We start from the raw sequence: 23,183 nt of genomic DNA, 5'->3' as shown, positions 1-23,183 counted from the left end.
GAGGGTGGAAGGAAGTGCTAAACTTCAACTTGGTGCCTAAGGCATTTTGCAAGCTAGGCCAACAACGAGAAGTGAATCTTGGATCTCTATCTGAAACAATAGAAACTGGAGCACCATGAAGTCTTACAATCTCATTGACATAGATCTCTGCTAACTTGTCTAAAGAATAATCCATTCTGACAGGCAAAAAGTGTGCTGACTTCTTTAACCTATCAACTATCACCCATACTGCATTATGTCCATGTGAAGTACGAGGTAATCCAGAAAGAAAATCCATAGTAATGTGTTCCCACTTCCATTCCGGAATAGAGAGCGGTTGCAGTTTTCCTGTTGGATGTTGATGTTCTGCTTTAATTTGCTGGCAAACTAAGCATGTAGACACGAAGTTAGCTATTTCTTTCTTCATACCTGGCCACCAATAGTTTTCTCTAAGATCTCTGTACATTTTTATACTGCCTGGATGCATAGAGTAAGCAGAACAATGGGCTTCCTCCATAATCTCTCTCTTCAAGCTTTCCACTCTGGGTACACATAGTCTATCACCAAACATTAAAGTTCCATCCTCCCTTAGAGAAAAGTCGGTACGTGTGCCATTTCTTACTTCATTACTGATCTTACTCAACTGCTCATCTTGATTTTGGGCTTCTCTGACTCTTTCTATCAACACTGATCGAACTTTGAGAGTTGCTAACAATGATCCTACATCATCCACTGCTAGTTCTACCCTTAAGGATCTGATCTCTAGTAACAAAGAAAGCCGAACTGTTTTGAGATAAGTCAAATTACTAAAGGACTTGCGACTAAGGGCATCAGCTACCACATTAGCTTTGCCTGGATGATATTCAATAGTACAATCGTAGTCCTTAAGTAACTCAATCCACCGTCTCTGCCTTAAATTCAACTCCTTCTGTGCGAGAAGATACTTCAAACTCTTATGATTTGTAAAAATCTGGCAAGTCACGCCATAAAGATAATGCCTCCATGTCTTTAATGCAAACACAACTGCAGCTAATTCCAGATCATGGATGGGATAATTTAATTCATGCGGTCTAAGCTGTCTAGAAGCATAAGCTATCACCTTCCCATGTTGCATGAGTACACAGCCTAAACCCTTGTGAGAAGCATCACTATACAGCACAAATCCATCTGTACCTGAGGGTAAGGTAAGAACTGAAGCTGATGTAAGACACGTTTTAAGCTTCTCAAAACTCTCTTGACATTCATCTGTCCATTCAAACTTTGCATTCTTTCGAAGGAGTTTAGTCAATGGTGCTGCAATGATGGAGAAATCCTGAACAAAGCGACGATAATACCCTGCTAAGCCCAGAAAACTTCTAACCTCTGTAACGTTAGTTGGAGGATCCCAATTGACTACTGCTTCAATCTTCTTAGGATCAACCAAAACTCCATCTGCTGAGATAACATGTCCCAAGAAAACCACCCGATCAAGCCAGAACTCACATTTGCTCAATTTAGCATATAGTTGTTTATCTCTCAAAATCTGCAGTACTATCCGTAAATGCTTCTCATGCTCTTCCTTGCTATGGGAATATACTAAGATGTCATCAATAAACACAATAACAAAGCTATCCAAGTAGGGCTTGAACACCCTATTCATGAGATCCATAAAAGCAGCGGGTGCATTAGTTAACCCGAAAGGCATAACGAGAAACTCATAATGCCCGTAACGAGTTCTGAAGGCTGTCTTGGGTATTTCAGACTCCTTGATCTTCAATTGGTGATACCCAGACCGCAAATCAATCTTAGAGAATACTTTAGCACCTTGAAGCTGATCAAAAAGATCATCAATGCGGGGTAAAGGATACTTATTTCATACTGTTACTCGATTCAATTGTCTGTAGTCAATACACAACCTTAAGGAACCATCCTTCTTCTTCACAAATAGCACAGGGGCTCCCCAAGGTGAAACACTGGGTCTTATGAAACCTTTATCAAGTAGCTCCTGCAATTGTGCTTTTAACTCTTTCAATTCTGCTGGGGCCATTCTGTATGGTGCCATAGAAATAGGAGTTGTACCTGGATTTAAATCAATAGAGAATTCAATCTCTCTATCTGGAGGCAACCCAAGAAGCTCTTCAGGAAATACATCAGGAAACTCGCTTACTACTGGTATATCTTCCAATTTAGATCCTTCCCGACTACTGTCCATCACATAGGCTAAGTATGCTTGACAACCCTTTCGAAGCAACTTCCTAGTAGTCATGGCAGAAATCACAAAAGAAGGAAGTAAACGCCTCTCCTCAAAGAAAGTGAACTTGGATCCCTCTGGACTATTAAATACCACTGATTTCTCAAAGCAATCTATTGTGGCATGATGACGGGATAACCAGTCCATACCTAGGATGACATCTAGATCTTGTAAACACAAAGGAATCAAATCCACTAACAACTCATGGTCGCCCAACTTAACAACACAATCCCTATACACATATTCACATACAACAGAATCCCCAACTGGAGTACTCACAGCTAATCCACAGTCTAAAGGTTTTAATTCTCTATCAGCATGCTTAGAGAAGGATTGAGATACGAAAGAGTGAGTGGAACCAGGATCTATAAGAATGTGTGCATCTTTACCAAAAATAGTTAACATACCAGTCACCACCTCTGGAGATGCTCGTACCTCCTGCTATGTCACAGCAAAAACACTGGCCTGAGTGCGAGGTCTGCCAGGCTGCATCATTGGTCTAGTCTGAGAAGATGAAGTAGCTCCACTGGCTCTGCTTATGCCAGGCCCAACTTGTGCTATAGGTACACCTTGTGATGGTGTCACACCATACCTTAGATTCTGAGGCGCCACTGATCCTTGCTGAGAACCACTGTCTCTGGCTATCAGCAATGGACAATCTTTCTTAAAATGCCCCGAAGAACCACATTCAAATCAACCCCTATCAAATTTTCTGCACTCCCCCGCATGATATTTTCCACAGGTGACACATTGAGGAAAATGTTTCTTCCTTTGTTCAAACCCAAAATTATATCCTTGCCCACGTTTTTGTGCCCCAAAGGAACTACCCACTGGTTGTGCTACTGAACTCTGACTAGGCTGTGGTCGAGTATATTCTTGATTCACCACCATGAGAAGCAGAATCTTCATGCCCTTCTTCGCTCTCAAGTAAAACATGATCTGCCACCCCTTCTAGAGGTGGAGGTGTAACTGTAGGATCCCTATGAGGTCGACCAATATCAACTAATCTAGCTGTACGAACACTACGGCCCCGACTTCTATTACTATACTGACTCGAGGAAAGTCTACAGAATCTATAAACCTAAGCTCTGATACCAAAAATTGTCACACCCAACCCAAAACTATAGAGATGGATATGACCAAGAAAACTGACAGAACTTCCCCTGATATTTATATATATAAAAACATGTAACCTGCTAGTTGGACCTGTCAATAGATAAAATATTTACAATAAACGAAAACATTTTTCACTGGAATGTACAATCTATACATGATCTATCAAAATTACAAAAAGAAATTACAACAGGCTTAGGATTGGTCCGACCTCCTCTAGACTCTGAGTGGATGAAGTGGAAGGAAAGATAAACTAGGAGATGAGGACTGCTGAACGGATCATCAAAAAGGAACTGAAATATAAAAAGGAATATAAGGGGTGAGTACAACTACTCAGTGAGCGGATAAATAAATAACAAAGGGGAAAAGATAAGTTTAGGTACTTAATAGTACCAAATATTTAGCTAAAATAAGTCAGCTGAATAAATACAATTTAATTCCATCAACATAAAATAAACTGAGAAAAAATAGAATCCGCATACACTCATAATATGTTCCCTGCAGATAATGCTGGCATCTCAGGTATAATAAAATAATAACAGCCTGAGAGCAATGCTGGCATCTTAGGCTCTATAATGACAAATTTGGCCCAAGAGCAAATAAAATACTGGTCATACACATGTGCAGAGCTACCCCCAAAGGGTGACCACCTGACATACGCCCCAAAGGCTGTCTGTATATCAAGCGCTGTCCCAAAGACAGTATAAATATATATCATGCTGAAAATAAATCACCCGTCATCAAGGTGTTATCTGTTCGGTGCATATACAGAGTGTAATCGGCTATTTATTCAGCTGTGCTTTAAATTCAATTTAAGAAAAATATCAATGTTATATATTTATCCACTCACCAGAATACTTGGGACAAAAGACCTAGGTCGCAGGAGGACCCCTATTATCTATCCTGAAAGCTGGATCCTCTCCTAGAATTAAAAGAAAAATAAAATAATATATCAAATAATAAAAATGCTCTAAAACAATAATATAAAACGTAAAATATGAAATTTTAAAATATTTTTATATATATTTTTAAGAAAATTTGGGCAGTATTTCGACATAGCTAGACCTCCCAAAAATACCCAAACTCAACAAAAATACTCAATAAGCTGTAAATATTATTTAAATCAACCTATGAAAATCATAAATCCCAAAAATAAATATTAAAACTCATTAATTAAATCTAACTAAAACATATACCTTTTTATGCTCAAATCACCAAAATCACTATTAAAAGGTAGAGAAAATAGATTATATCGTAAAAATTTAAATAAAAGGAATAAAACTCACTTACCCAATTTTGGAGCCTGAAAGAAATTATTGAAATTTTAAGCAGAATATAAGTTTAATCAGGATCTAGCTGAAGGATCTTAGAAGTTTATGGGTTGAGGGGAGGAGATTTGAATTAAAGAAAAAGGAATTTTTTTTTTTTTTAAACCAGAGCAGAAGCTCTGTTTCGCTTCGCTGGGGGGGGGGGGGGGGGGGAAGAAGGAAACTGTGGTTTCGGGAATGTTTCGGGACATTCCCGAAACCACAGCTTAAAAGCTCTCTCTTTTTTTTTTTTTTTTTTTTTTATGGGCTGGGCCCGATACAAGTTGAATGAAAAGCTAGCTAACACCATGCTTCCCTATCGTCCGAATCTTCCAATGAAATGATCATGACCCTTCTCAGTCAGATCATCCAGCCTCCGATCAACTAATCTGTAGACGATGGAACAGCCACCACCGGCCGGTTGACCTATGATTTTGCTTTGGAAATGGCGTGTAGTTCATCATGCTATAGATTTTAGTATTTTGTTTTTGCTGCCTTCAATTACAGTTTGCTTTGAAGAAATGGTACATTTCATATAGAAAGTTATGAAAAGGATAAATATTTTTTTTTTTTTGTTTAGACTATATAATACTTTTAATATTTATTCAAATTAATTAAAAAATTAATTAATTAATTAATTATATATATATATATATATACGGGTATATATATATATATATATATATATATAAAAGGGGAAGAGGAAATAATTGAAATTTCAAAAATGCCCTTGATACTTGATATTATTTACTATAAGAGCTAAATTTTATTAAAAGTAATTTATTTTAAATTTATAATGCAAATCAATTTTAGAGTAAATTTAATTTATTGTTAAATTTATTTATTTTAATTAATTAGAGTTTATATAAATTTAAAATTCTTCAATTCTATTTGCATTGAAATTTTTTTAATTAATTTTTATTTATTTATTTTTAGAAAAAAAAAACCATACATTCACTGTGCAAGAGTTTTGTAAAAAAACAAATATAAATAAAGTGATTTAATATTTTTTATAACTAAAATATAGATGAATAAAAATAATAATAGTGTGTAAAAATGCATAATATAATAATTATAATATAATATATTATAAAATTAGTGTATATAAATACATATAATTATTGTTGAAAGCATATAACATACTTAAAAACTCATAAAAATGAATTGGCTATTTTTATTGCACGAAAAAATAGTTAAAACAGTTCGGTTCAAATTGATCTAAATAATTTTTGAATCTACTTTCCGCTTGATTTTAAATGATTTTTCATTTGATTTAAAATAATTAATTTAAGTTATTTAATAGTTTCGTGCTAATTATTATAGCGTCCAAGTAGTAGGTGAATCTCACACTCGACTTCCACATCTAAAACTTGTGGTAAGAAGGGTTTTATTCTTGTGTTCGAAAATAATATTCTAAAATTTTTGTGTGTTTTCCATTATTTGTGTGAACGTTTCGTTTGGACTTGTGGACGACTTCTACTTCCAAGCAAATAGGTGAACTTTACACTCGTACTAACTATTATATATAATTTTAATTTGGCATAATCCATCGATATAGAACGACTTCCACATCCAAGCAGGTAGGTGAATCTCATAATAGTACTGCTTTAACAACCATTCACAATTCTCATATACTCAATATAGAATGCCTATAAAGAATGGAGGCACAATATAAAATTTTAAAAAGTTTACATAATAACACGAGAATATATCAATATATCTGATATGACATACCTATTAATATTAATAAATAAAAAAAAATTACAAATAATTATTGTGATCCCAATTTGCTAAGCTTGTACTATGAATTCTCTCTATATTCTTTAAAAAATTATATTTTAATCCTTGAAGTTTTAAACGCTTCACTTAGTAGCTGAAATGCTTAGCAACTATCACCGGCAGACAAGGTCATCTTACTTCAGTCTGTTTTATCTACCATGCACTATATATGCTATGCAAACTGCTTAAGTTGGCAATTTCTGTTTATGATGATATTGAGAAATCCATTCATCTGTTTGTTTGGGGTTCAATTGCGGAGAAAAGAAAATTTGCTTTGGTTTCTCGGGAAAGTGTACGACGTGCTAAGGATCATTGTGGGTTTGGCATTCGAGATTTTGGTTGCCAAGAAAATAGCAGCTCCTGAAACATCCTTGCAAATCTCTTAACAGCCAACCAAGACCAACACCAGTTACATTTGACAAAAGGAGGAGGTGGTTTAAGCTAGACAGCTGTTGTAGACCCAACTCAAAAAATAAAGGAGATATTTGAATTTTCTGAATACAGTCAACCAATCTGTGTAAAAAAAAAAAAATGATCTTTTATACAATAGTTATTCATCATTGGATTATATACTCACACGTTAAATTAACAAAATCAATTGAAATAATGAAAATTCTAAAATCAACCAAACTAAAATCATAACAGAATAATTGAAAGAATGATTAATTTGGTTTGACTACTTAATTAGAATTGAACAATACCCAATTTGCATTTTAGTTTTTTTAAACAAAAAATAAAAGGTTATTTGCATGAAAAATCTAAAATTTTTCGTTATTTTATAATTTAATTTAAAATTTTAAATGATGATAAAATTATCTAAAATTATAAAATTTATTGTAATTATATTCAAATTTAAAATTTAAATTAGAGACAGCGTACGTGGTAAGATTACGTAAATTATTTTATTATAGTTATGTAAATAAATACTATTCATAAAAAAATTTAAAATTTGTATCTATTTTGCTATTTTTTTTAAATATGTGAAGTATATAATTTGGTGTGACAGCACATAAAAATATTTAAGTAATTAACATTATTATAAAGTCTATGCCCTTTTGTTTTCAACACAAGTTGTTATCCCCACTTGCCTAAAAAAATTATATATGCCTTAAATTAAAATTCCAATTTTGACTTTGTCAACAAATGAATGCGAAGCTCTAACGTGAAAGCCACCGCTATTTCTGCTTCCTTAGTGTATTCTTTATTTTTATTTTTTTTCAATTTGCTGTTATTGCAGGAAGCAAGAAATGGTAGATGAGAATGAAACAAGCAAGGACTTGCTACAAAAGCATAAACTAAAGGTGCAGATCTTTCACTTTCTCCCATTTTAATCCAAGAATATACTCATTCCAGCATTCCCAGCCAACAAATAAAGATTTATTTCCTTGGTACCCTTTAAAATTTCTTCATTTCTGGATTTTTGTTTTGTTTTTTACTTAATTTTTGTCCTTCACAGGAGTGCAAGAGATGGGAAATGAGAATGATAACCACTATTTGCCACTGTATAAAGCTGCACTACATGGGGATTGGATTACAGCAAAGAGAATTTTTGACAGTGATTCAAATGCTCTAACTGCTAAAATTTTAGGCTTACATGAGACTGCTCTTCATGTCTCAATCAGCGCTGGTCATTCCATTGAATTTGTGAAGAAGCTTGTAGATAGAATGTCAGCAGATGAACTTGGAATAAAAAATAAGTACGGCTATACTCCTCTTCACTATGCTGGTATAGCTGGAAACACAGCAGCTGCAAAGCTTCTGGTTAACAAAAATCCAAAATTGACTCAAGAAAGAAACTCTGATAATGACACCCCACTTCATCGTGCTGCTGCTTATGCCCATGAAGATACAGTTCAGTATCTTCTGTTAGTGACTGAGGATGAAGAAGATCCAATTCGTTCAAGTCCTTTTACAGATGAAGATGGTGTCAGGCTTCTAAATTTGCTGATAATTGCAGATTTTTATAGTTATGTTCAACATGATTTGTGTGTGTAATTAAACAAATATTCAGCTATGATCTGTTGATAACCATTTTCTTCTCATGTTTTCATGAACAGGCATTGCTCTTACTGTGTTGAAACGCTACCCTGGATTAGCTCGCAAAACAGACTATAATGGATTTTCAGCTTTAGACAGATTGGCTGAAAAGCCTCATGCATTCTTAAGTGGAAGTCGGCTTGGATTTTTTCAGCGTTTTCTCTATCATTGTTGGTCTAGCAATCTTGATCTGTTTCATTTAGTGAAATTTATTGTTTAATCTTCGCGATACGGAAGAACTCAATAGTTAGACTCTTAATTTTGAAAATACATTTAAAACTTCGATATTTTAAAAAATTTATATGTAAAAATTTATTAGTTAGTCTCCGTGTAAAAATATCTGCCTATGTATTTAAGTCATTTTTAGACTTTTGCGCAAAACTGAACGGCTAAATTTAAAGGGTATAATATTTTTAATGTATTTTTTAAAATTAAGGTTCAACTAATTCTTATATTTACATGTGAGTTAGATCACTCATTGACTAGGCCTTTTCTCTGCAGATTTTGCAGTTACTTCTGCAGATAAAGCAAGTGTCCATCAAGGCAAAGACGTAGAAACTCCAGGTGGGAGTTTTGATGAATACAAAAACGAATCCTTGCACTTTCAATTTCTACAGCACATACAGAAAACAAAAGTGATGCATAAGCAAGCAATGGAGCTACTCAGATTCTTGATTTCTGAAGCTTTAAAGGGGAGTGTTTTAGAAGCTGATAATCTATTAGGACCTCCAACAGGAATTGCTGCAATATTAGGCATCCAAGAATTCGTTACTGAGATTATTAAGTCCTAACCTGACACGGTTTGGCTAGGGAATAAGGCTGGACAAAACATTTTTCTTCTTGCTGTAAAACATCGCCAAGAAAAAATATTCAATCTGCTATATCAAATGGGTACTCACAATATTTTTGCTGCATCATTAGCAGATGATTTGGGCAACAACATGTTGCATTTAGCAGGGAAGCTGGAACCATCAATCAAGATTTCTGGTGCTGCTCTGCAGATGCAAAGGGAGTTGCAATGGTTCAAGGTTATAAATTCTTCAAACACTACCGGATTTTGGAGTAAATTGTTACCTTAATACTATTGAGCCAATAGTATGACAATAATTTAAAATTATTGCTGAAAATTTTAATTTTTTTACTATATATAATACCATTGTTGTTGATTTATGAATACAACCTGAATATATAAAGCAACAATGTCTTGTATCTATTTTCATAGCAGTGAATCTATTACAATGGCATTTCCTCTTGCAAACAGCATTATAGTATTCAAGATTTTATTTTTCTTTATTCATGATGATTTCTTTCTTAAATTTTATGCAGGAAGTGGAAAAAGTTGTCCAACCATCATACAAAGAAATGAAAAACAATGATAGACAAACTCCAAGGATGGTGTTCACTGCAGAACACAAAGATCTAGTTGAGAAAGGTGAGAAATGGATGAAGGACACAGCAACATCTTGCGCAACAGTCGCGGCCCTTGTCGTCACAGTCGTGTTTGCGGCAGCTTTCACCGTACCGGGCGGCAACAACAGCGATGTAGGGATACCCATTTGTCTAAAAGAAACATCTTTCATGATTTTTGCTGTATCAGATGCCTTGGGACTATTTTCTTCCTCAACATCATTGCTGATTTTTCTGGGAGTTCTCACATCTCGCTATTCTGAAGAAGATTTTCTCAGGGCCTTGCCAATGAGATTGAGCATTGGACTTATCGCATTATTCTTCTCAATAGCTTCCATGCTCACAGCATTCACTGCAGCCTTTCACTTGGTTTTGTTTCATAGAGTAAGATGGATCACAATTCCAGTTGGCCTACTAGCTTGTGCACCTGTCACCTTATTTGCACTTCTGCAATTTCCTCTCTTGGTTGAAATAGTCTCTTCAACATTTGGGCCTAGCATTTTTTACAAAGAAAGTGAGGAAATAATTTTTTAGCTCAAGAACATATATTTTTATGTTGTGTTTCACTGTGTTTCAGCTTAACAAACTTGGGAAAATTACTATTTGTTTTATGCAATCAAAAACGCTGATTAGTTATTAAACTTGGAAAAATTACTATTTATTTTATGCGGTTTAAAATGCTGATTAGTTATTACTCGATTTGAATATATTAAAGCATTTTTAAATTTTTAAAAAATCTATTAATTAGTCTTTTTATTAAATTTTAGTCGTTAAATATTATAAAAAAAATAAAATATTAACACATAAACTAAATATAAAATATTTAATAACTAAAGTTAATGGACAGGCTTTATATATTTTTAAAATTTTAGAGATTTTTAATTTATTTTTCAAAATCGGTAAATCAATTAATGGTTTTTTATATTTTATAGAGTAGATAATAAATTTTTTAATATATTATTTAGAAATAGTACAATTGAATTGTATCTAAAATTATAATGATTCAAGTTTAAATTCTAATTAAAATCATTTATAAAAATTAAAAAAAAACAGTAAATTCACAAATCTTATATAATAGCAAAGAATGAGAGAGCTGTGTACATATATTTCTATTTTTTATTAATGATAATAGTTTATTTGTGAGTTTTAAATTTTTAAATTTGTAAGAAAAATTATAAAGTGTTACTTTATTTTTATATTTTGTTTTTAGAAATTATACATGAATCTTATTAACTCTATTTGCTTTTTTTGATATTACAACTTAATAATAGAAGATAAGTGATATTACATAATAATCGCTCAAAATAAAATAAGTTATGGATTATTACTATAAGATAAGGTCACGTGGCAAAGGATAAGTGGGAAACACGGTTCATTCTGAGGAAAAAAAAATTTGAACACTTTAACACTCGGATCATCATTAAGTCTCGCCCTTCTCACGACATGGCGAGTCTCTGTATAAAATTACCGTTATCAAGCACAGTCCAACGCGCATCCCCATTACACCTGTAATCGTAGGATTACCAACCTATTAGCTAGCGATATCCCTTATCAAGTATCGAGAAATATTATATTTATCTCCACTTTCTTATAATATAAAAGGAGAAAAATCACAAAGGTAAAGGTACGCGATTCTCTTATACAAAAACTCCAAGCAATTCATTGCATTCTCTCTCTTTTCTTCAGTATACTGACTTAAGTGTTAGAGTGGCTGCTGTGAGCACCCACCACCTCACGTTCTCTTCTTTGTAGGTCCAATCCATCACAGCGTAGCTTCCTTCCGACCACATCATCAGTCTAATTTCTGCAACATCATTCGGCTTCGTTGTCAGGAAATTCTTTGAATTATATCTTTGTTTATTTGGATTAAAACCGGTCTCTTGTTCCTGCTCTCTTTAACAAAGGAACCTTTCATCTTTATCTTTTAAAATGGTCGAAATTGTACATATTATTATGGGAGAACCTGATAAAGGTAAAGAAAAAATAAGCGTGTTGCAGAAGACGTCTTGTTTTGTTGATTAAGCACCAAGGACCAAGTAAGAGGTAAGGTTCGGTGCTGCTGATAAAGCGGTTGGATTCTTTCAAAATGACCTGCTGGTTGTTATTGTAATACCCGGCTAGAGTCCGGCACCAGAATTCTTGTTGTCTGGTGGAATCCGGGGTGTCAGAATTCTATAAAAAACGTAGGATTTATGTTTTACTAAGTGGTGTGATGTGTGTTGATGTTTTAAGGTTAATGGAAGTGAGTTTTGAGTTGAAATGACCTAAGGCAGTTGAGCCAAGTTCGGCCGCCGAAGGTAAGTTCGGCCGCCGAAAGTGCTCAAGGTTCGGTTTCCGAAGGTAAGTTCGGCCCCCGAATGTTGCATGGTTTTGCATGCGATTGGGCAGCCGAAGCTGAGTTGGCTGGTCAGCTGAGTCATGTATTTTGACAGGTGTTGGCCTCAGATTCTTGCCATGGAATAGGCCACGTCTCGTATGACTCATCTGTATATGTTTTGGTTGATCACACAGAAGGTTGAGGTGTGTGCAAAGGTGTTGAAAGTTGAGAGAAACTCAAGCTACGTTTTTGAGGTTTTGAGAGTTTGAAGAGAAGTTGATCCGTTTCCCTTGTTCAGTACGTGCATCTTCCTGTTTACAGAGGTAAGGGAAGATCTAGAACCTGTTTATATGTTTTCTGAAGGTTTTATGGGGTTAAAGGAAAGAGATGCATGCTTAGGTTATTAATGGTAGTTTTGTTGATTTAGGCATGTATACATGTTTATGTGTTATGTTTGATTTGGTGTTTGGGGTTATGAGAGAGTTTTGGACCCCTGTCACCATATACATGAGGATATGTATGTTGAGGAGGTGAAGTTTGCATGGTTTGAGAAGTTGAAGGGAAGAAGGAGATGGTTTACCGTTGAAGCTGAGTTCTGGATGAACTCAGGTTCGGCAGCCGAAGGTTCATTCGGCCGCCGAACCCCTTGCATGGTGGCTTGGTTGCCACAGCTTGCCCCGAGTGTTTTTGCATGTTCGGCTCTGTTTGGGGGATTCGGCCGCCGAACCTGCCGCCGAAAGTGTTCTGTCCAGCTTTTCTTTTGTATGTTTTGCATGAGCTTTAGAGTAAGATTAAGGGGATTCTTGGTTAGTTCAATAGAGTTATTTTACGGTAGTTTGGTCCCTCATTTAAGTCTTTATGTGGTTATACAGACCAGAGGAACCAGAGAGAGCAGCAGTGAGTACTGCTCCAGAGTTTACTGAACCTGCAGAGTCAGTCCAGAGCCAAAGGTGAGTGGAACTAAACTTAGTACTTTTAATGAAACAATGGAATGTTTTAGCATATTTCATGCATCATGATTATGCAAATAGGTTGACTGCATTAGTATTCACGAATATGTTGCATTGCATTGTTAATTGTTGGTGTGAGTAAATGCTGAATGATCCAATAGTCTCTGAGTTAAGACCAGGAGCCTTTGACTACGCCCTGGCAGGTATAGTAAAGACCAGGAGCCTTTGACTATGCCCTGGCAATGGTAAGTACAGAGGTGTTATACACATATACATATATGACAGGAAGACCAGGTGCTCGATTCTACGCCCTGGCACGGAAGTTACTGAGGCTATGTGGTGATAGGTTTACTCTTGATGTGGCTTGTCTGTGTTATGACGCATTCCATAAGATCATATGTTATGACTGATTTTATTATTCTACTCACTGGGCTATAGAGCTCATCCCACTCCCTTAATCCCAGTCTTGCAGGATTCAGTGTACAGTGTACAGAGGGAAAGTCCAGAAGAGTTCAGAAAGAGAAACTGAGACTTGTAATAGTTTAGAGTGGACATGTATTTATAATGAGATGTATATTCAGTTAGAATTGTGCTTGACTTAGTAATGTTTTGTGTTGTAATTCTTTGGTTTGGGTACATGATCTGTATATGTATATGTTTTACAACGTATGTGAAAAACCAGGCTTAACAGATACGAGATAACCCATCTAGAGCAAGCTCTAGTCAGGGGAACAGGGTACAGAGTATTGAGTACAGTGATAGTGCATGCACAGGTTAAGCCTTGGTACAGAGAAAAGAGTTTTTATTCTCATATAAAATGTATGATCATGTATGAGATTTACAGGTACACAGAGAGTATAGTAGGCTTGCTACGGGTTCTGGCGGCCTTAAGCCGACCTGAATCCTAGCGCCGGTGACGGTCCATTTTGGGGTCGTTACAGATTGGTATCAGAGCCCTAGGTTCATATGATCGGACCTATAGAGAAAGTGTCGGGCTCATAGAGATTAGAGTTGGTCAAGCACAATAGGAATCATGTCCACTAGGATAGGATGTTGAGTCCTGTCTTTTTGATGCTATGAGATGCATATTAAGATATATGTGTTTATGTGCTGATATGCTATAGTATGTGTTGTTTTCAGAGTTAAGATGCGAGGAACTCGTCGATCAGCTCGATTGACTGGAGTCCCATCAGATAGTGAGGGAGTAGCTGCTCGTCCTCCTGCATTGCCAAGGGCAAGGTCGCAAAGATCTAGCAGGGAAGGCATGTCAATAGACCCTAGAAGGTCTGTGGACGAGAGCAGAAGAGGAATAGTTAGAGGAGGTAGATCAGAGGAAGAGAGGGAGGCTATGGAGACTGATCCGTCTATGGATGAAGGTATGGGAGAATCTTTGGGAGGTGTTCAGGCCTCAGGATTTGATTATCCAGCTGTTTTTCAGGATCCAGAGTATCCGATGGAGGGTATGTCGGAGTACTCTCGCTTTGACCCATATCCTACATACATGCCATATATGCCATATCCTCACTATTACCCATCATATCCACCATATCCTATGTATCCACCCTCCCCTATACATCCAAGTGCAGCACACCAGAAATAAATGAACCAGCACCTCCACCACCACAAACAGAACCAGTAGCCCCTGTTGCCCAAATGTTTCCATCTAGTTCATCTGGAAGTAAGGTAAAGATGACTGAGTACCTTAAATTGGATGCTCCTAAGTTTAACACAGGAGATGATCCATTTGAGTACCTGAGATTTGTGAAGATGATCACTGATGAGTTGGGTACAGATGACAGTAGAGCCATAGAGATGGCAGGATTTACACTGAAGTGTAAGAAGGCTCGAGAATGGTTTAAGAACTATATAGAGCCCAGAATGAACAGTATGTCGTGGGGAGAGTTCGCGAATGAGTTTGCAGGGTGGGCTTTTCCTGATAGTTCCAGGGAGATGAAGATAATTGAGTTTGAACAGTTGAGACAAACAGATGAGATGACTGTTGATGAGTTCACAGATAAGTTCCTGGATCTGCTTCAGTACGTGGGTCAGGCCTATGATACTGATCAGAAGAAGGCGAGGAGATATACCATGAGACTTCATCCTAGGTATTCTTCTTTGATCCTTCCAGCAGAAAAGGAGAGTTTTCACTCTATTATAGATGCAGCCAGGAAGATGGAAGCTAGTGCCAATATTCAGAAACAGTCAAAGGCACAAGCTTCGGGTTCTAAGGCCCCCAGTTCAGGTTCTACAGGCAGTAAGAGATGGGATAGAGCGAGAGGAACAAGGAAAGGGTTCTGGAGTAAAGTCAAGTCAGGTCTGGGAATGGGTAGTGGCTCAAGCTCTGGCACAGCTGTTCCAGCATGTAGGAGATGTGGGAGACCACACAGAGGAACTTGTCAGTTGGGATCTACAGCTTGTTTTAGATGTGGACAGGAAGGGCATATTGCTCGAGAGTGTCCTCAGGTGACTTTTGTGGCACCTTCCCAGCAGATGAGTTCAGGCAGTGTAGCACAGCCAGTAGGGCAGCCAGCAGCTTCAGCTATGCCTCAGGGTAGTGGTAGAGGTAGAGGGAGAGGGGCAGCCTCTACTTCAGCAGCAGGTTCCCGAGCTGGAAATCCTGTAGCCCCAGCACGAATTTTCACCATGACTCAGGAGGAGGCTAACATGTCGAACACAGTGGTGTCAGGTAATCTCATCATTGGGTGTTCAGATGTGTATGCTTTGATGGACCCCGGTGCTTCTCATTCCTTTATTGCTTCGAGAGCCATAGAGAGATTGGGTTTGATCAGTTCTGAGTTAGAGTATCCTCTCTGGGTCAGTGGACCTAGATGTGACCCATCAGTGGCAGTGTCAGTCTGTCGTTTCAGTCCAGTATTCATAGAGGGTAGATGCCTTCCAGCTGACCTTGTGGTTCTAGACTTGACAGATTTTGATGTCATTCTAGGGATGGATTGGCTATCTGCATATAGTGCTACTTTGGACTGTAGAGAGAAGATAGTGAGTCTCAGAGACCAGGATGGGTCAGAGTGTGTCTTCAGAGGAGACAGGAGAGGTACACCCAGAGGTATGATTTCAGCCCTTCAGGCTCGTCGTTTGCTTAGGAGGGGTTGTCAGGGGTTTCTAGCTCATGTGAGAGAGCTAGACAGTCAGGTTAGGGAACCAGCCGCAGTACCAGTAGTTCGAGAGTTTCTTGATGTTTTCCCAGACGAACTTCCAGGACTACCACCTGGTAGGGAGATAGAGTTTGAAATAGAATTGCTGCCTGATACCAGACCTATCTCTATTCCTCCCTACAGGATGGCGCCAGCAGAGTTAAAAGAGTTAAAAGAGCAGTTACAGGACTTGGTAGATAAGGGTTTCATCCGCCCTAGTACCTCACCTTGGGGTGCGCCAGTACTATTTGTTAGAAAGAAGGATGGATCCCTCAGACTTTGTATTGACTACAGACAGTTAAACAAGGTCACTACCAAGAATAGATATCCTCTGCCTAGGATTGATGATCTATTTGACCAGCTAGCTGGAGCAGGTTGTTTCTCTAAAATAGATCTGAGATCCGGGTATCATCAGTTGAGAGTCAGAGAGACAGATGTGCCTAAGACAGCATTCAGAACCAGATATGGGCACTATGAGTTCTTAGTGATGCCGTTCGGGTTGACTAATGCCCCTGCAGCATTCATGGATCTCATGAATAGAGTTTTCAGCGAGTTTCTGGATCACTTTGTGATTGTTTTTATTGATGACATCTTAGTGTATTCCAGAAATGCAGAAGAGCATGCCCATCATCTGCGGATAGTTCTGCAGACACTGAGAGAGCATGGTTTGTATGCCAAGTTCTCTAAGTGTGAATTTTGGTTGAGGAGCATTTCCTTCTTGGGACATGTGGTATCAGCAGATGGGATTGAGGTAGACCCCAGGAAGGTTGAGGCTGTAGCTAACTGGCCCAGACCTACTACAGTGACTGAGATTAAAAGCTTTCTGGGACTGGCAGGTTACTACAGGAGGTTCGTACAGGATTTCTCAAAGATAGCAGCTCCTATGACCAAACTGACTCAGAAGAACCAGAAGTTTATCTGGTCAGACCAGTGTGAAGAGAGCTTTGAGGAGCTCAAGAGGAGATTGACTATAGCACCAGTGCTAGCTCTGCCTGTTAGTGACAAGGATTTCACAGTGTTCTGTGATGCGTCTCGAGTGGGATTGGGTTGTGTTCTGATGCAGCAGGATAGGGTGATTGCTTATGCTTCTAGACAGTTAAAGAAGCACGAGCTGAATTACCCCACCCATGACCTTGAGATGGCAGCAGTTATCTTTGCACTCAAGATGTGGAGGCATTACCTCTACGGGGTTAAATGCGAGATCTTTACTGATCACAAGAGTTTACAATACATCTTGAGCCAGAGAGAACTGAATTTGAGGCAGAGAAGATGGGTAGAATTGCTTAGTGATTATGATTGTAAGATCCAGTATCATCCGGGTAAGGCGAATGTTGTGGCAGACGCCTTAAGTCGGAAGTCACTAGGCAGTTTATCTCATATAGCAGCAGAGCGGAGACCAGTGGTGATGGAGCTTTCCAAGCTCATCGATGAGGGGTTACAGTTAGCGTTGTCTGGTACAGGTGCGTTGATAGCACAGATGAGAGTGACACCAGTGTTTCTGGAGCAGATAGCATAGAGACAGCACGAGGACCCTGAGTTGATGAAAATTGCCAGGACTGTTCAGTCAGGCAACAGTGCAGAGTTCAGATTTGACAGCAAAGGGATCCTTCATTTTGGAAGTCGAATTTGTGTCCCAGATAATAGCAGTCTGAAGGAAGACATTATGAGGGAAGCTCATAATGCAAGGTATAGTGTTCACCCAGGAGCCACCAAGATGTATCGAGACCTAAAGAGAGTGTATTGGTGGCCAGCCATGAAAAAGGAAGTGGCGCAGTTTGTAACAACTTGTGAGACTTGTCAGAGGGTGAAGTTAGAACATCAGAAGCCGGCTGGAATGCTTAACCCACTGCCGATTCCAGAATGGAAATGGGAGAACATAGCTATGGATTTCGTAGTGGGCTTACCGGCAACATCCACCAGGATAGATTCTATATGGGTGATTGTGGACAGACTCACGAAATCTGCTCATTTCATTCCAATTCGGAGTAACTATTCTGTGGATAAGTTGGCACAAGTTTATTTGGATGAGATAGTGAAACTGCATGGAGTCCCAGTGTCTATAGTTTCAGACAGAGGACCACAGTTCACCTCCAGATTTTGGCGAAGTCTACAGAGTGCGTTGGGCACGAGATTAGATTTTAGTACTGCTTTTCACCCACAGACTGATGGACAGTCAGAGAGGACCATCTAGACCATAGAGGATATGCTCAGAATGTGTGTGCTAGACTTTGGCGGTTCTTGGAGGCAGCATCTACCTTTGGTGGAGTTTGCCTACAATAATAGTCATCATGCTAGCATTGGGATGGCTCCTTATGAAGCATTATATGGGAGGAAGTGTAGATCACCTGTTTGCTGGGAAGAGGTAGGAGAGAAAGCTCTTGCCGGACCAGAGTTGATAGAAATTACCAGTAAAACAGTGCCAGTAATCAGAGAGAGAATCAGAATAGCACAGAGTAGACAGAAAAGCTACGCAGATATTCGCAGAAAACTGTTAGAGTTTCAGGAGGGAGATTGGGTATTGCTAAAAGTGTCTCCAAGGAAAGGAGTGGTTCGTTTTGGGAAGAAAGGTAAGTTAGCTCCACGATACATTGGACCCTTTGAGATTTTACAGAGGATCGGAAATGTATCATATAAGCTAGATTTACCTACTTCTATGGAGAGGATTCACCCGGTGTTTCATGTTTCTATGCTACGGAAATTTGTGTCAGATCCTGATCAGGTTATTAGTGAGCCTGATGTGGAGATTCTAGGGGATCTCACTTATGTAGAGCAGCCAGTACGGATTCTGGACACACAGATCAGACAGCTAAGGAACAAGGAGATTCCGATGGTGAAAGTTTTGTGGAACCACCATAACCTAGAAGAGTGCACGTGGGAGACGCGGGAGTCTATGCTCCAGCAGTATCCACATCTGTTTTGAGGTGAGTTTCCTCCTTTATTTGTGTGTTTTAGGAACATCCGAGGACGAATGTTCTTAAGGGGGGGAGAATGTAATACCCGGCTAGAGTCCGGCACCGGAATTCCTATTGTCTGGTGGAATCCGGGGTGTCGGAATTCTATAAAAAAGGTAGGATTTATGTTTTACTAAGTGGTGTGATGTGTGTTGATGTTTTAAGGTTAATGGAAGTGAGTTTTGAGTTGAAATGACCTAAGGCAGTTGAGCCAAGTTCGGCCGCCGAAGGTAAGTTCGGCCGCCGAAAGTGCTCAAGGTTCGATTTCCGAAGGTAAGTTCGGCCCCCGAATGTTGCATGGTTTTGCATGCGATTGGGCAGCCGAAGCTGAGTTGGCTGGTCAGCTGAGTCATGTATTTTGACAGGTGTTGGCCTCAGATTCTTGCCATGGAATAGGCCACGTCTCGTATGACTCATCTGTATATGTTTTGGTTGATCACACAGAAGGTTGAGGTGTGTGCAAAGGTGTTGAAAGTTGAGAGAAACTCAAGCTACGTTTTTGAGGTTTTGAGAGTTTGAAGAGAAGTTGATCCGTTTCCCTTGTTCAGTACGTGCATCTTCTTGTTTACAGAGGTAAGGGAAGATCTAGAACCTGTTTATATGTTTTCTGAAGGTTTTATGGGGTTAAAGGAAAGAGATGCATGCTTAGGTTATTAATGGTAGTTTTGTTGATTTAGGCATGTATACATGTTTATGTGTTATGTTTGATTTGGTGTTTGGGGTTATGAGAGAGTTTTGGACCCCTGTCACCATATACATGAGGATATGTATGTTGAGGAGGTGAAGTTTGCATGGTTTGAGAAGTTGAAGGGAAGAAGGAGATGGTTTACCGTTGAAGCTGAGTTCTGGATGAACTCAGGTTCGGCAGCCGAAGGTTCATTCGGCCGCCGAACCCCTTGCATGGTGGCTTGGTTGCCACAGCTTGCCCCGAGTGTTTTTGCATGTTCGGCTCTGTTTGGGGGATTCGGCCGCCGAACCTGCCGCCGAAAGTGTTCTGTCCAGCTTTTCTTTTGTATGTTTTGCATGAGCTTTAGAGTAAGATTAAGGGGATTCTTGGTTAGTTCAATAGAGTTATTTTACGGTAGTTTGGTCCCTCATTTAAGTCTTTATGTGGTTATACAGACCAGAGGAACCAGAGAGAGCAGCAGTGAGTACTGCTCCAGAGTTTACTGAACCTGCAGAGTCAGTCCAGAGCCAGAGGTGAGTGGAACTAAACTTAGTACTTTTAATGAAACAATGGAATGTTTTAGCATATTTCATGCATCATGATTATGCAAATAGGTTGACTGCATTAGTATTCACGAATATGTTGCATTGCATTGTTAATTGTTGGTGTGAGTAAATGCTGAATGATCCAATAGTCTCTGAGTTAAGACCAGGAGCCTTTGACTACGCCCTGGCAGGTATAGTAAAGACCAGGAGCCTTTGACTACGCCCTGACAATGGTAAGTACAGAGGTGTTATACACATATACATATATGACAGGAAGACCAGGTGCTCGATTCTACGCCCTGGCACGGAAGTTACTGAGGCTATGTGGTGATAGGTTTACTCTTGATGTGGCTTGTCTGTGTTATGACGCATTCCATAAGATCATATGTTATGACTGATTTTATTATTCTACTCACTGGGCTATAGAGCTCATCCCACTCCCTTAATCCCAGTCTTGCAGGATTCAGTGTACAGTGTACAGAGGGAAAGTCCAGAAGAGTTCAGAAAGAGAAACTGAGACTTGTAATAGTTTAGAGTGGACATGTATTTATAATGAGATGTATATTCAGTTAGAATTGTGCTTGACTTAGTAATGTTTTGTGTTGTAATTCTTTGGTTTGGGTACATGATCTGTATATGTATATGTTTTACAACGTATGTGAAAAACCAGGCTTAACAGATACGAGATAACCCATCTAGAGCAAGCTCTAGTCAGGGGAACAGGGTACAGAGTATTGAGTACAGTGATAGTGCATGCACAGGTTAAGCCTTGGTACAGAGAAAAGAGTTTTTATTCTCATATAAAATGTATGATCATGTATGAGATTTACAGGTACACAGAGAGTATAGTAGGCTTGCTACGGGTTCTGGCGGCCTTAAGCCGACCTGAATCCTAGCGCCGGTGACGGTCCATTTTGGGGTCATTACAGTTATGATCCTCCTGAATCGGTACGAGGTAAGGCAAGTATTGGTAGATGCATATAGTTTTGTTAATGTAACGATCCGGAAACCGGACCGCTACCGGCGCTAGGATCCAAATCGACTTAAGGTCGCCGGGACCCGTAGCAAGCCTACTATACAACCTGTACACCTGATAAAATCTCATACATGATCATACATTTTAATAAAAACTTTAAACTTTCCATATACCAAGTTTGACTTGAGCATGCACCATACTGTAAACATAAAACCCCACACTAAAGCTCTCATCAAATACTCTAGTGGGGCAACATAACATATGTCAAGTCTGGTTCAACATAAATCATCATTAAAACATTAACATAAGATCATGTACAAAAAGGGATTTACCATACATTAGGGCCAAGCACAATATTAATCCTCAATACAACACTGAACAATACCTTACATTACATTACATTAATTTACATATCATGTCCACTACTAATCTATTACAATAATACAGCTTTTACCCTTGACGACTTCCCGATCTATCCTGAACCTGCAAACCTGGGGGTTAGGGAGAGGGGTGAGCTACTAAAGCCCAGTGAGCAGAACAATAAAACAATTTAAATATCACATGCTTTTATGAAATGCATCACAACACAAGTAAATCACCTTAAGATGGTATTGTCACCAATAACCCTCTACATATCCAATAAATGATCGGCCCTCGACGGAGCTCCTCAGGACTTCCTCTTAAACATAACATAACATGTCCAACTGTACCAGGAGCGTAGAATGGGCAACCCTGGTCTTTCTGTAACATATCATAGCATATCATATCGAGGACTAATGGATCATCCAATGACCATCCACATCAACATCATATTATGCAATGCATCATATTCGTGAATTCTAATGCAACAACCTATAAACATGGCAATCGTGATGCATGAACATGCTTAGGAGTTTAATTACTTTTAAAATAGAAAGTAGTTCTGTTCTACTCACCTCTGGCAGATACTGGACTGACTCTGAAGCAGCTATCTCACTGCTGAACTCCTCGGTTCCTCGAGTCTGATCCTACAGAGGTGGACTCAAATGAGGGACCAAACATACTCTAACATTAAACATCTCCCCAAAAACCCCCTAAAACATCATAAAACATTCATAGAAAACATGCAAAGGAAGGTTGGACATGGCACTTTCGGCGGTAGATTCGGCGGCCGAAAGTCCCTCCAGAGCCGAAAGTCAGGCACTTTCGGGGGAACGGTTCGGCAGCCGAAAGTCCTTCCAGAGCCGAAAGTCACCCACTTTCGGGTGCAGGTTCGGCGGCCGAAACTCCCCTCTAGAGCCGAAAGTCCAAACTTTTGGGGGCGAGTTTAGGCGGCCTAAACTGCCTTCCCTGGCAGGTCCCGCGGCCGAACCTGGATCCTTATGAGTGGTAGAACCCAATTCAGCCATCCCATACTCAGCCATCCCAACTTCCCAACATGCAACAAACCATACTAAAATATGCATAAACACATTTCCAAGCATATAGGGGCATAAAACTAGCCTATACCCCAACAAACATCACATTAAGCATACATTTATCAATAACCAAACATAAACCCTAACATTTTTACAACTAGCCTAAACATGCATGTAATACTCGGCTAGAGTCCGTCATCGGAATTCCTGTAGTCCGGTGGATTTCAGATGTCGGAATGCCCTAGAAGGGTTCGGGTTATGTTTTTACATGTTTTTAAGAGTTTTTAATGTGTTAAAGTGTTTAGGGAAATGAGTTTTTGAAAGGAAAAGAACCAAGGGAATTCAGCAAGGTTCGGCCGCCGAAGGTCAGTTTCGG

At 38.8% G+C, this 23,183-nt stretch overlaps 1 long non-coding RNA gene and 1 pseudogene across 1 annotated transcript; one reads left to right on the top strand and one right to left on the bottom strand.

Annotated features, from left to right (window-relative positions):
* Nucleotides 1-3,345: 3,345 nt before the first annotated feature.
* On the bottom strand, nucleotides 3,346-4,558 carry LOC122725101. Its single transcript, XR_006352521.1, has 2 exons — nucleotides 4,173-4,558; nucleotides 3,346-3,615 (listed from the first exon to the last, which is right to left on the bottom strand). It is a non-coding gene; the product is annotated as an uncharacterized LOC122725101 (long non-coding RNA).
* Nucleotides 4,559-7,598: 3,040 nt separating this feature from the next.
* Nucleotides 7,599-10,391, top strand: LOC110625686 (annotated as a pseudogene).
* Nucleotides 10,392-23,183: the final 12,792 nt, after the last annotated feature.

The sequence above is a fragment of the Manihot esculenta genome, chromosome 11, assembly GCF_001659605.2.
Source record: "Manihot esculenta cultivar AM560-2 chromosome 11, M.esculenta_v8, whole genome shotgun sequence".
Classification (NCBI taxonomy): Eukaryota; Viridiplantae; Streptophyta; class Magnoliopsida; order Malpighiales; family Euphorbiaceae; genus Manihot; species Manihot esculenta.
The sequence above is the reverse complement of the archived record's forward strand: the minus strand, read 5'-3'. Positions and strand labels throughout refer to the sequence as shown.